At 35.3% G+C, this 14,604-nt stretch overlaps 1 long non-coding RNA gene across 17 annotated transcripts in view; it reads left to right on the forward strand.

Annotated features, from left to right (window-relative positions):
• The window catches only part of LOC102119997 (uncharacterized), a 166,667-nt gene that overhangs the window by 104,455 nt on the left and 47,608 nt on the right, over positions 1–14,604 (forward strand). For 8 of the 17 annotated variants that reach the window (XR_010586928.1, XR_010586935.1, XR_012434982.1 and 5 more), the window contains one exon: positions 12,766–12,874. The exons of the other annotated variants lie outside the window; for them this stretch is intronic. This is a non-coding gene — a long non-coding RNA (uncharacterized lncRNA). The remainder of the gene's footprint in view (positions 1–12,765; positions 12,875–14,604) is intronic. 17 annotated transcript variants of the gene reach the window in all.

The raw sequence follows: 14,604 nt of genomic DNA on the forward strand, positions 1-14,604 counted from the left end.
TTAAAAATATATATATTGAGAACTTTCTACAAACTTGAACATGTTTGTGGCAAATATGCAGAAGCATTGACGATTAGATGGCTTGAAAATAATTCATTTTTAAAAGGCATTCCATCCAGAGAAGGGAAAGTTGAAAGGTAGGGTGGTTTCCATATATCTGAACCTTTCTTACTTGTAGGATTGCATGGTTGTCAAAAAGATGATGATTATGTGATTGACAGAAAGACATCAATATGTACAGGCAAATGAAACACATTCCCTTAGTGCAGTAAAAGATGCATAATTTACTACTCACAGACAGCTATACAAGCCAGGCAACACTCCAGCACACCCAGTCAGAGAGGCAAGCCAAGTCCCCTAACCCTTCAAGTCTTCATGAAATCCCCTTGAGCTAATCTGAGTGAGAATTGTGTCACATCCTTCAAACAACCTTGGTTTGTTAGTCTCAAAGATTTTGTAACCTCCTGCTAATTCTAGCTCTTCTTGAAACTTTGGCTAGGTGTTTGACTCTTCAATAGGTTCAAGACATTTGTAAAAACCACAGCACATGGCTGACTTGAATTTTTCCAGGCTCGTCGCATCCCTAGCTTACCCAGACTTGAGGCTTGCCCATGATCCATTCTACAAGGAGAGCTTCCATTTTGAAAAATGGATGGGTGAAACAGAGAAAATATTCTTAAACTCTGAAACTGAAGGTTTAATTTAGAGATAACAAGACATATGATAATGAGACTTTTAAGAGATAGAATGAGAGCTATAGAATATATATGACATGAGTCTTTTTAAATAGAATAGGCCCTTTCAGGTTTACTTTAATTGTGATTTTAGACTTCTCAAATAACCTCCAAAATTTTATTCATTTACTTATTTAATTATCCATTTAGAAGATGTTTATTGAATATCCACCATATACCACCATCTGCTAGATGTCAGAAGAAAAAAAAAAAGGGAGATTTGATCACTGAGATTTCAAGAAGAAAGTGTAACAACTTTTCCTGATTTACATTAGTAAAATCATACTTCTACAACTCATACTTCTACAACTGACATTTTTTTCTCTCAGAACAAGTCTGTAAAATCTGTAGTTTGATATGTTCTCTTTCTTTGAGACACCTGGTTTCTCTACATAATTTTCATAAATTCATGTGTAAGTTATTTGTATATTGGCTACAAATATGGATTCCATTTGGATCAAGTTTTGCCCACCATAATAGCAAATTATTCATAGAAAACACATTTTCAGAATTATAGAAAAATTCCCATAATTTTTCTTAATAATATCTCAAACATTTTGATTTCCCATCAGCTACTAATAATATTTGAATTTTTACATTTTGATTTGCCATCAGCTACCAATAATATTTGAATTTTTTATTTTCTGGTTGAACAAAATGTAGCAGTGAGGTTTTATGAAATAATTATGATGCTTGTGCAGTAATAGAGGCATTTGTGACTGTTTTTTATATTTCTTTACCTCTTTAATCATTTTCTTTCACCTTCCGGCATAGGTATAAATATTAAACCAAATGCCTGCCATATGCTGCCTACTTTACAGATGCTGATTAACATTGCCCTCCTTGTTTTAATAGCTTTCTAAGAACTTTCCTAGGTCTACATTAAGGGTTAACTAGACCTATGTGTATCCACCATTCATATGATTTCCTCTCACCATTCTAGTAGTATGTAAATTTCCTGCTTCAATTTTTCCCTATCAAACTTATAAAGACAAAAAGATAAATAGTTGCACAAGGTTTATGATAACAAAAACAACAAAAAAAGCAGTCTCCCAATTCCCTAAAGGCAACTGATTTCAATTATTTTCACACTTTTTTTGATATTTTCTTCCATATGCCTAAATATACATTCAGAAACCTCTTGAGTTTATAGTTTTAGCTATTATCTGTTGACTTGTTACTTTGGACGAAGAAAAGTATGCTTTTATATTTCCTCCAACTCCTTTCTATGTGTGTCTGACACACACACACACACACACACACGCACTCACATCCATTTTCCTAACAATGGCCATATAATAATTTTTGGTTAGATTAATATTCACTTTTAGCGTTATGAAAACTGTAAATAGCATCATAGTTTAGTTGTATAATATTCCATAATCATATTCACTGTCTCTTTCGTTTTAGTTGTTGTCATTGTTTTTTACATTTCTTTCTCTCCTTACCGCTCTCCTATTAAGGATTTCTGGTTTCCTGGACCCCAGATAAGCCTTCTCCTCAGTTTACACACTTCTTTTGGTAAACACAGATTCCAGTGATTTCTTCAAAAAGAGTAAACAGGAGGCACGCTTCTTAAGATCTTGCATGTCCAATATTGTACACTTATATTTGATTAAAACTTCAACTGGACTATAAAAATTCTATATGTCTTCTCAGAATGATTTTCCTCATAATTTTGAACACATTTCTATTTTTTTTTTCTAGTTATTAGGGTTAGTTTTGAGAAGTCTGATGCTGGTTTGATTCCCAATCCTTTTAATGAAATTTATTTATTTTTTCCTCCTAAGGTTTTAGAATCATATTTTGGGGGAAAAGGATATCCCGTAGACTGAAAACAAACTCCTTAAATTCTGAAAAATGTTTGTAAATAATTTACTTGATCATTTTCTGCACTTCATTTTTTTCCATGATCTCTTTAAAAATCTCTGATTTTTAAAAATGTTAACCTCATACAGTGACCTAATTTTATTAACTTTCTTGCTATTTTCTGTATCTTTGCTTACTGTGGGGTAGACTTCCTCAAGCTTGTAATTTAATCCTTCAGATGAATTCTTCATCCCTCCTATATTTCCAAAAGCACTTAAAAGTACCGCTTTCTTTTTTATGTTCTCTTCTTCTTATGTCTAGGTTGCAGCAGCTTCACCATTTATATAAAGATATGAATTATAAAACCTTTTTTAAAAAAAATCTTCTGCTCTCTGAATTTTTAAAATGTTTCTGCAAAGGTCTTTTATGCTTTGCTTATTTGTGCTCTACCTTCCTTGTCCCAGCTTTTTTTTTTTTTTTTTTCTTCATATATCTGGGCTCCTTGGCGGTCCATTCATGCTTAAATTGGGTGTTAAGATGCTGCTTGGATGCTCTGTGACCATGGGCTGTTTCTCTGCAGTGTGAGGTTATCAGGCTGAACAATTTTAAGAGGACCCCAAAAGCTCAATACTTCTGGGACATTATCTACCAAACTTATGCTCTACTCTTCTACCTGGGAGATGCAGGCCTGACTGATGCTGTTCTTAAATTTGAGTAGGGAAAGGGGCCAGGAGTCTCATTATTCAGAATGTAGATTTTTCATTTAATCTCAATTTTTGGCATAGCAGTCTCCACCATCAGCTGTGTGTTTCTTTTGTATACATTCACAAGAGATTAAACCGTTGGTTTTCAACCATTCTACAGAATATTATGTGGTTTGGCTTCTAGAGATGGGAATGTAAAGTGTGTTATAACCCTTGTAACAGAAATACTGTCCACATAGGAGTAAGGTATTTTCAAGCAGAATTACAAAAGACTCAATCCACCAACTGTGAAGATAATTTTCGTGAAGAGTTCAGCATTGTTTACTTTCAAGCACTTATACCACAACATGCTAGAAAAGTTGCTAAATTAACGTATCAGGAAATTTGGGGACTATAAAATGCAAGGGAGATCAAGTCACAAACTGTCAGATTCTTGAAAAATTATCCTACATAATTAGGATCATTCCCTTGTAAATCTGTTTTTATGATCTCTGTGTGTCTGCCTCATCTAGGTACTCAATTTCTATAACTTCAGTGGTTTTAGAGGTTCACACTTGGTTCCTTACTGCTAAATCATTTAATATCCCTCCTAGATATAGCTTTTTTTAAAATCTCCCAGGCAATATCAACTCTTCCTCTCTCTCATTATTTCCATCTTAATGAGGAAATGTTTCTGTGCTCTCTTTTGGTATTAAATTTACTAATATGCTTAAAGCAGAAAAATCCAGCAGTACTCAGAACCAGAGGACAAAAATCTTTCTCATCTTCGAGACAGGACAATACTCAGCCCAGGCCCACTGCAGCATCCTTTCCCGGCAAGGTTAAGTATATTTTATAATCACCTAAATTCTATTTCTTGGAAGGTCTTCAAGCAGAGGGGTGGGCAAATCTTAACCCATCTTTCTTCCTGAGGTCTCTCCTCTAGGATTAGATTCTTGATGTAGTTAAATAATATATACCATGGCTTCTGGTATTCTTTCCGGCCATTTAAAGTGTTCTTTAAGAAAGCAATTCAAATGCTGCATGGAGATAAACAACTCATGAATGTATTAAAGGTAAGTGATTGGGAAATAGGAAGCGCGCGCTCTCTCTCTTTCTCTCTCTCTTTCTCTCTCTCTCTCTCTCTCTCTCTTTCACACACACACACACACACATACACACACACACACGCATACACACCTGCCTTTAGCAGTTAAATTATGACAAAATACACTTTAGTAGCTCCCAGTTGCTATGCAAGTATAAAAGAAGACAAATGATCTCTAAGGTAAAAGGGTCCAAGTCAAATAAAATCTTACAGATTGAAGTCAACACATTTACATTCAAATGAAATGGTATCCAGGACTGGCTCTGAAAGTACAGGTGTTCCATATTCTCTATGACCAGCCTTAACCAAACAAACTGCATTCAGAGCATCACAGTTCAATACTTCCAGCCAAATTCTTATTTGGTTCTGCCAGCTAAAGCTTTCGCTTACAATTGGGTAAGTAAATGTTTGAAATATCAAAGAAGTTCAGATAGAAAAGACAAAGGGTCTTTGAGAAAGGGACTTCTGTTTGTACCTAGGCTGGTGGGTGAGGGCTAGGAGTCAGAGTTTATGCCTTTTCATGGAGTGTCTTGAAAGAGAACTGAGGCCCTGATGCTGTATGCTTCATAGATGTTAGGGTCTGGGGTGGTTTTCTGTCAGCAACACAAATACGAATAACTTATTATTCTGCACACTTATTTTTTTCTTTCTTCCTCTCTCACCTCTCATTCATTCTCCCCATCTTTTCCATCTATCTCTACTCAATGCCCCATCTCCCATGGTAGAAACACAAGCACATAGTGAGAAAAGAACATGATTTAAAAAAGGAAAATCAGAAAAATCATTTAACCCCAGTGCGTCTGATTTCCACTATGTAAAATGAGGATAACCACGGTATTACTCTAAGGTCTAGGTTGAGGATCAAATGTGATTATATTCGCTAACTCATCTTGTACTAAACAGATGTTATTAATATTCTTCTGAGAGTCTGAAGGAAACAAGGATCCACAGACACATGAATTGAAGTTACCAACCTGACCTCATTAAGGAACATAGACGTCTACATTTAAACACAATATTTTTAGAATAATTTTTAAGTTGGATTCACTTCTAATTTATAGATAGAATTTGGAAAATGTTTGATCCAATAATATTAAATACTAGCCAATTTTTGTTAGTATTTCCTATATTACTAATATAGGAATATAGTATAGTAATATGGTAATATCAGAAATATAGTAATATATAGTAATATAGGTGATAGTAATATAGGAAATAGCATGAAGATGATTTTAATTACCATTTCCTTTAATTCATCAAAAAGGTATTAATTATAATAGCTACCACTTCTCAAGTGCTTACTGTGTTCCAAGCTGTGTTCTGATTTATGAGTATTATCTCATTAAATCATTATAATAGCTCTATGAGGTATCATCTCCACTTTACTGATAAAGAAACTGAAGAAAAGCAATAGAGCCAGGGTTAGAACAAAAGCATCAGATCCTGGAGTCTGGATTCATGATAAATAGACTAGAAGACCTCTCCATTTGACTGAGCATGATATGCTGAGGTCACTGTTAATCAGAGAAAGTTGGATTAAAAGTACTCTAAGAGAGGATCTAGTTTATCCTCCCCTCAAGTGGAGAAATTCAGGCTTTCTACAACATCCCTAAAGACTGTCACTCAGCCTTTGCCGGGCTGACATGTTCGAAATTCAACTGCTATTCTACTGGATCAGCCTCAGCCAGCTCTGGATCGTATCAAAACAAGATATAAGAGGTTTCCTGGCCACTGAAACAGTAACCTTGGCCTAAGAGCCCCAGTCCCCAAATTGTATTTCTCTCAATACGCGTATACGTATCTTTCCTTCCTTTTGCAAATACCTTCCTCTTGCCTTTCACCAGATAAAAGAAAAATTAAAGCTTGTTTCCTAAGGCCAAAAATAAGTTAGCTTTAGAATTTGATATTCTTTTATTATTTTTGTTTTCTTAAATTTCTACCCCCTCCATTTCTTAAACAAATGAAGGTTGCATGTGTTTTTAGAAAGTAAATTAAAATCATGTTCCTTTCTGTTTTTCTTTTTGGAAAATGTGGGCATCCTCTTTAAGAAAGACTATTTGTGAAGCCAGGGTCAAAGGTCCCTATTCTAAGTTCATCTCTCAGCTGGAGAACTGCGATCCCACTTCTCTGGGCTATGCCAAGGCAGCAGAAGGTGAGTGACAATGAAGTCAAGCATCAAGGACAACAGAGGCACCTTATTCCACATGCTGTTTTTCTCACAGGTAAAGTGAGAAATCAAATCCTCTGCTCTCCCTGCAGCACTGTCCTCTCTGAACATGACATTAACTTCCACAAAAGAGCCTTGTGGTAAAGGGGGTGATTAGCTAGATAGGCCTTAACAGCTGGGCTCCAGGAGATTGAAGCGAGGTGGAGGAGGGGCACTCTGAGGCTCTGGGTCTTGTAGTTCTATCAACAGCAGCAGCAGCAGCAGCAGATGAAAAGCTCCTAGAGGTGGGGGCAGGGGAGAGCCCAGATTGTAAACATCTCTTGCCTGTTGCCTAGAAGCAGTGGCAGCAAACAATCCAAAGACTGCTCCTAGATTTTCAAAATTTCCTTTCTATGCAGGGCTCTGCTTCTTTTTAAAATATGCGGCCATTTTATAAGGTCATCAGCACACATGCGACACATGCATATATCATAATAATTTCGTAGCCACCATGTGTAATTGCGTACATAAAGTGGTCAATTATTGCTTAACAAAACCTTGTTAATGTCAGTACATTAATTCTGAGGTTTTTATAAACCTTTTAATGACTACCTTGTATTAGGTACTCATATTTGTGAGAATCAACAAAAACCAGAAAAGATGCTTCTTTGTTTGTGGGGAAAACTTGATAATTCCTGAATGATAGGTTTCTGAAATAAGCTATGATGAAGAACAGGAGTAATGTATTATAAATTGGTTGAAAATGTGATAACAGTAATGTTATAGGCTGTCTTGGCAGAAATGAACTACAAATATCTCACACACACACACACACACACACACACACACACACACGCATGGACAGAGCAAGAAAAGGGCAGGGTGGTAATAGTGGAAGATTTTAATTATCTAGCCATAGCACAGGATTACATCAAGTGGAGGAAGTGAGGCTGGATCTGGTGCAAAGCTGATTTCTAATTTAATATGTACATCACCCGAAAAGGGAGGAAAGAATGCTAGGTTTAGAATTAAATAATATTTAGGGTTCAAAGGAGAGTATAGGAAGCCGTGATTAAATCTCATTAAGCATATGATTTAATCCCAAATAGAAGCTAGAGGTGTTTAGAGACAAGAGGGAAGTGTCGGAAGACAGAAAATAAAATACAGCATATAATCATTAATTCAGAAAAAGACAAGCCACTGAATTAAGTTCAGGGTAAATAGCAGGGAAGTGGTTTTTAAAAACACAGTACCACCCAAAACGCCATTCCCACTAATAAGTGATAAATTTGTTTAGCATTTTACAAGACCCAAGTAGAAAAGTAAAGCTTCTAGAAGGAGGCAGCACAGAAAAAGCTCCCCCTTCCTTTATCAGGATCCACATTTTTAAAGGAATAGAAAATCAAATCCTCAATACTTGAAAGGGAACTCTAAAAAGGACCCAGGGGAGAAAAAGAGGCACCGAAATTACCAAATTGGAGGGCAAACTTCTTTTATACTGTAAAAGCACACAGCGTAGGCAGGCATCCACAGGGCCATTAAGGGGATGAGTGGGAAGTCAGGGACGGATGAGGCTGCAGTAGTCGAAAGCCTGAATGAATTCTCTGCCTGCGTATTTACCAAAGAAGCTGAAGGTCACGTCCCGGAAACTGGATACATTTTCTTGAGGGGAAAAGTGGAATGTTAAAAGGATTTTATGATCACACAAGAGCAGATAGTTGAGCAATTAGAACTATTAAAAGTTGACAGGGCACAAGACCCAGATTAAGTATGTCATAGAAATCTGAAAGAAGTGTAAAGGAAACAGGAAATGCCTTCAGCAGCATTTCTTGATAGCTTGCTCAGAAGCAGACTGAAGAATCGAATCCGGGCTGGTAGCTGTTCCGGGACTAGTCGTTTTAAATAAATCTTTGGGATCTTTAGAAATCTAGCCAGCAATAATCTGAGTCATGGTTGAAAAGCAGATAGTGCCTACCATCAGACCATCATTTTGCTTTTATAGAAATACATAATTTGGTAAGTTAACATAAGCTTGATAATTCAAAAATAATTGACATTTTCACAGAAATAGAGCTTTTTTGAGCTATTCTGCACAGGTGAAAATGGAATTCACTTACTGCTTCTGAGTTTCTAACGTTATTTATTAGAGACAGTTCCTCTATAATTTGTCTGCATTAAGTGAAATAGTGGAAGAGTAAACAAAAATAAAACGAAACTGCCCCTAAATGCAAGGGAATGTGTATTGTGAAATGGAAAGGAAAGATTTTTGGAAATTATTGTCCTGATGATTACTTTTATTATCCCTGCCATCATCGAGCTGCAATTATGAAACACATACTGCATCCGACATGCTAGCAAGACAGAAGGCTGATAGAGGAGTCACTCTCTCCTGTCTCAAGGTCTGGATTTCACACTGATTCAGCTCAGACCTTTTCATCACTGTCTTACCAACTATCATGTCAGAGCATCATTTTTAAAAACAAAAATTAAAAACACTCCACTTTCTGAGGAAGCGCTTAGAATAAGCAACTGCTTCTTCCACCAACTTCCAGCTACATTTCTATGAACCAATAAAAACAATGTAAATAGTCACAAGATTGTGGAGTTAAAATCTAAGGGACAAACATTATTACTTAATGTTTTTTAACCACTTAGAAACTACATTTTCTTTTCCTTTTGCCATTCCCACCTCTCTCTCTCTTCTTTCTTTGCTTCCTACAAATGTCTGTTGAATTTCCTAGACCAGACTGTAAGATTTAACAATAAAAACATGCAAACGTGTTACTACTGCCCTGAAGTAATCCCCAATCTAATGGCAATGACAACAGTGTGATTGAGGCTAAAATAGTGTAAAGCCCAGGGTGTCCAGAACTACTGAAGGAAGTACATAACACAGCCATGGTCAAGTCAAGGAGTGAATGGGGCATAGAAGACAACAGCTGTTGATCAAGTGAAGAAGGGAGGACAGATATTTCAAATATAAGGAGTATACTTACAAGAGTTTAGAGGTGGAACAATGAAGTAAACTTCAAAATGACTTGACCAGATTGTTTCCCTAATTTTTAATTTTTGTACTTCTTTTCTGTCAAACCCTACCACACTAACTGAACTGCATTTATCATTAGATTTAATTTCTTATATTTTCTTAAAAACAAAAGAGTAAAAGCAGGAAATGAAACACAGTGAATAAGAGGTGGGTGATTTAGGAAAAGGACATACTAAAAGTGTTCATGAATTTCAGAAATATATACATTTTTGTTTAACTTTTTAATTAATTACCTGGGGTTGGGGGGAGTCATATAATGCAAAAGTGAAATTTCTGTTGCTTACCAAAAAAATAAGATAAAAGAAATAAGGGTGGTGAAGAAAGGTGGCAGCATTACATGACTGAATATATTAGGTTCTGTGGACCCGGACAGAACATGTGTAACTCATGCAGGAAAGTGGGAAATCATATTGCTAGGCTAGCCATAACCATATTTCATAAAGAGCACAGTAGGTAATATGAACTAGAGTACAAACATGGAGATAATTATATGAAGATCATCATAAAAATAATACTATCTAATTTTTTTCTTATCAAGCCATGTCATTAGAAACCAGTGAAATTATTCTTGCAGATGTTCTAAAAATCACTCAAATCACCTCTATTTCTAAAGCTGTGTTGCAACTCAAGACTTGAATGTGCATCCACTGTTCCTCTTCCTATGCCTACTGTGGAGTCCTGGCTGGGAAGCTGGTTCTGCTGGCTTTCACTTTCTTCTTTACTTACCTTCTTCACCTGAATCCACGAGTCACTGTACTAATTCATGTTCCTCAATCTCAGTGAACATCACCAAGCAGTACTCCCAGAAAATGGAAAACACATCTTTAGTATCCCCAGGTCTTTTATTTTATTTTATTTTTTTTACCTCCTCCACATTTTTTGCTTAATATTGCTCTATTTTCCCTGCTACAATGCATCTAACTCTGATATTTGGGGAAAATGCCTCTAATAATAATTTATTCCTAGTATGTGGTGTGGCAAATTTATGCAAGTTATTTTCTATTATGCTGTCACTAATTATAGGAGAAAAATCTTTAGTCTTCAGAGAGAGGAATTTTAGAAACACTGGGACAGAGGAGACAGATTTGCCTAAAGAAAAGGTGGGAACAAGGAAGGGGATGCAATGAAGTCTATAGGGGCTCTGTAAATATATTAGAAATACTGAACATCTGGTACCTGATTGGCCATAATGCTGGAGTGCAGACTGCGGCACATTGGCCAGTGTTTACATTTTAGTTGCTGGATCACGGGATGTCCATATTTGTAAATATTAATACTTAAAAGTGACTTATTTCATCTAGCTGACTCTGCAAGTAGGGTCTCTACTGAAAGGAAAAGTTCTTTTTGTATCCCACCTATAATTATTTCTATGCTTACCTGTGTAATTGCACAGCCAGAAGTTGGTTATAACAAAATACTAAATTTTATTAAATATTTATTGAATGATTAATTGATTGACCATTTGCAAATAAAATAAGATCTAAGTGTTGCTTAAATTATCAGAGGTAATAGAAGAATATAGTTATCAATTGATCAATAGTTATATGTAATTAATAACAGCTGATTTCAGCAAATTAGAATTCTGGGCCAAGAACTGCCTTTGACTTGCTTTCTGACCTTTGGCAAATCAATTAAGATCCATGTCTATTTGTTTTCCACACCTCTAAAAATAGAAATAAGAATTTCTTGTTCTCCAAACAATTGCTCAAAGGTAAGAGATAAACATTAAAAATAACTTTGAAATAAGTACCATATAAATAGTATTACTTTAAATCAGTGATATATATTCTTGTGAGACACATGAACATTTCTGGAAACAATACGGTAGTCTCTCCTTATCCACAGTTTCACTTTCTACAGTTTCAGTTACTTGTGGTCAACCTTGGTCTGAAAACATTGCAAGATATTTTGAGAGAGACCCTATTTACATAACTTTGATTACACTATGTTGTTATAATTGTTCTAGTTTATTAGTTATAATTGTTAATCTCTTAATGTGCCTAATTTATAAATTACATTTTATCATAGATATGTATGTATAGGAAAAACATTCAGATAGATGTTATCCTCAGTTTCAGGGAATCACCTGGGGAGGTCTTGAAACATGTCCCCTGCACATGGAGTAGCGCACTACTGTACTCTAATAAATTAACTAAAAAGAGTCTTCCTTGGAATGAATGAAGTCTAAATCCAAACTACTAAAGTAAAAATATTTGAGATAGTGATACAAATTCTGGCATGGTTTCTGAAAGAAAAGATCCTATAATAAGAGAAAAGTTGTCACCTATTGTCAACATCTCTCTTACATCTCTCCCTTGTTTGCAACCCTGGCCATCACTGCTGCTGCTAAGGGCAAATCCAGAGTGATGCCTCACTATATGTATGTTGGTTTCTTCAAAATATGGTTTTCAAAATATGGTTTTTCATCAAGAGATCATTTCATGATCTTTTTCCAATTTCATGTACACTTTCTTTCTACATAGAGATACTGGATATTAAACTATAATTTTGTCAAGCAACAATACTTTATTTTTAGAAATGGAACAATATTTGTATATCACAAAAAAGAAGTGATTTGTTCAAAGGTTAAATCTAGGTAAATAAAAAATGCTTTATACATATTTCAAAACTATTTTTTCAATTTTTCAAAACTGTTTTTGAAACAATATTTTTTAAAAGTATATAAATTATTCATAATTTTTAGTATTTGGCTGTAGAGAGATAGATAGAGAGAGTCTGTCTTCAACTTCTACTTCCAAATGTCAATTGTTACGAAAACAGACTGAGGAAAAATAAGCTCTAATTTCTAGTAGAAAAATAAATCAGCCATATTTTTAAAAAAATTGCTAGGAATAGTCTAGAAGAGATGAAAAAATATGGTCTAGAGTTGATATTAAGCCCTTTAATGTGAGTGAAAATTGATTTTAAGTCCATCCACGCACACACACACACACACACACATAAGTCCATTCACACACACACACACACAAAGAGTTGTGTGTCATACTATGTTAAACCTGATTTTAATTTGTGTGTGATATTGTTGTTAGAACAGCTTTGAAATTAAATATACACTGCTGACGTAGTACAGTTGAATCTCTATAGAATATATAGTGAACTGTATTTAGTTATAATATCTATGAGTACTTTGAATGAGACTCCATAGGACTCACTTTGTAAACTCTAAATCTAAAGTTACATCACATTTTTCAGACTGTGTATCACTTATGTCTTTTTAGATGTCTGAAGTCTTTAAAAATATACCTTCACATGAGAAGTTTAATTTTCACATATGTCCAGTCTCAGAAAGACCCTCAGAATAAGGAAGGTTAAAGAAGGATCTAAGAGGTAATGTTTTATTTCCTTCCGCTGCTATAACAAAATACTATATGGGAGGCCCAGGCAAGAATATTACTTGAAACTAGGAGTTTGAGATCAGCCTGGGCAACATAAGGGGATCCTGTCTTTACACACAAAAAAATTAAAACAATTAGCCACGTGTGTTGGTGCATGCCTGCAGTCCTAGTTATTCTGGAGGCTGAGGTAGGAGGATTGCTTGAGCCCTGGAGTTTAAGGTTACGGTGAGCTTAACCCATTAATTTTGCAGATAAAAATGCTGAAGTTCAAAGATACTTGAATTAAATTAATAAACTACCCAAGGTCACTCATTTAGTCCCTAACAGTCAGTGTTATGAGTATTGTGAGCATTTAAGGTCATAGTTTATATAAAAGAGCCACATAGTGTTTACTTCTTTTTCTGAAATTCTTTGCTTTACATCATTTGAAATTGTAAAGGTAACTTTAATTTTAAAGGACATGATTTATCCCTTTAAAACTTAAAAATATCTTTTTAATAAATGTGGCTTCCTTTAAAGCAATTTAAGGCACTCATGGTTGTAAAAATATATGTTATATATAAAGCTGTGTCTGCAAAAAGGTTTTGATCTTGTGTTCTCATTCCATTTTGTTGATTTGTTGAATTTTCAGGGGCAATTTAAAGATTTCATGCCTTATCATGCCTGTGCGTAAATTCGTATGTCTGACAATTATACATATAAACAGTTCCAAAATATCTTAGTGTTACACGTAGACATACATATACAGTTATAATGGTATATTTAGCTTGTTTTGTTAAGAAAAGATATCGATTATGAGAATCTATTTTAGTTCATGTTCTATATGAGCAAAAATTTTAAAAGTTTATCACATTTAGGAAGCAATGTTGCATAGGAGGATGTTATATTCAAGGTATATAACATCATGATTTTATATAGATATATATTGTGTAATGATTACCACAGTCGAATTAACACATCCATCACCACCCATCATTACTTGGTGATATGGTTTGGCTCTGTGTCCCCACTCAAATCCCATCTCTCATGGTAATCATCACGTGTTGAGAGAGGGACCTGTAGTTCCCATGTGTCGAGGAAGGTAGGCGCAGTTTCCCCCATGCTGTTCTCATGACAGTGAGTGAGTCTCACGAGATCTGATGAGTTTATAAGTGTTTGACAGTTCCTCCCTCACATACTAACACTCTCTTCTGCCACCTTGTGAAGACAGTGCCTGCTTCCCCTTCTGCCATGATTTCAAGTTTCCTGAGGCCTCCCCAGTCACGCAGAACTGTGGGTCAATTAAACCTCCTTTGTTTATACATTACTCACTCTTGGGTACTATCTTTATAGCAGTGTGAAAACAGACTAATACATTTTTTTGGGGGGGGTGGTGTAGTAAGATACTTAAAATCTGCTCTTTTCTAAAATTTGAAGTAAACATATTACAATATTATTAACTCTAGTTACCATTCAGTACATTAGATCCTCGGAACTTACACATTTTATAACTGAAAGGTTGTAGTATTCCCATTCCTAGAATCTCCCCATTACCCACTTCCAGCCACCCCAGAAGCTGGAAATCACCACTTTACTTTCTGTTCTATGGGTTTGACTTTTGAAGATTCTACGTATGAATGACATCATACAGCGTTTGTCTTTCTGTGTCTAGATTATTTCACTTAGGATAGTGTCCTACAGGTTCATCAATGCTATTGCAAATGGCAAGATTTCCTTCGTTTT

This window comes from Macaca fascicularis, chromosome 5 (assembly GCF_037993035.2).
Source record: "Macaca fascicularis isolate 582-1 chromosome 5, T2T-MFA8v1.1".
Classification (NCBI taxonomy): Eukaryota; Metazoa; Chordata; class Mammalia; order Primates; family Cercopithecidae; genus Macaca; species Macaca fascicularis.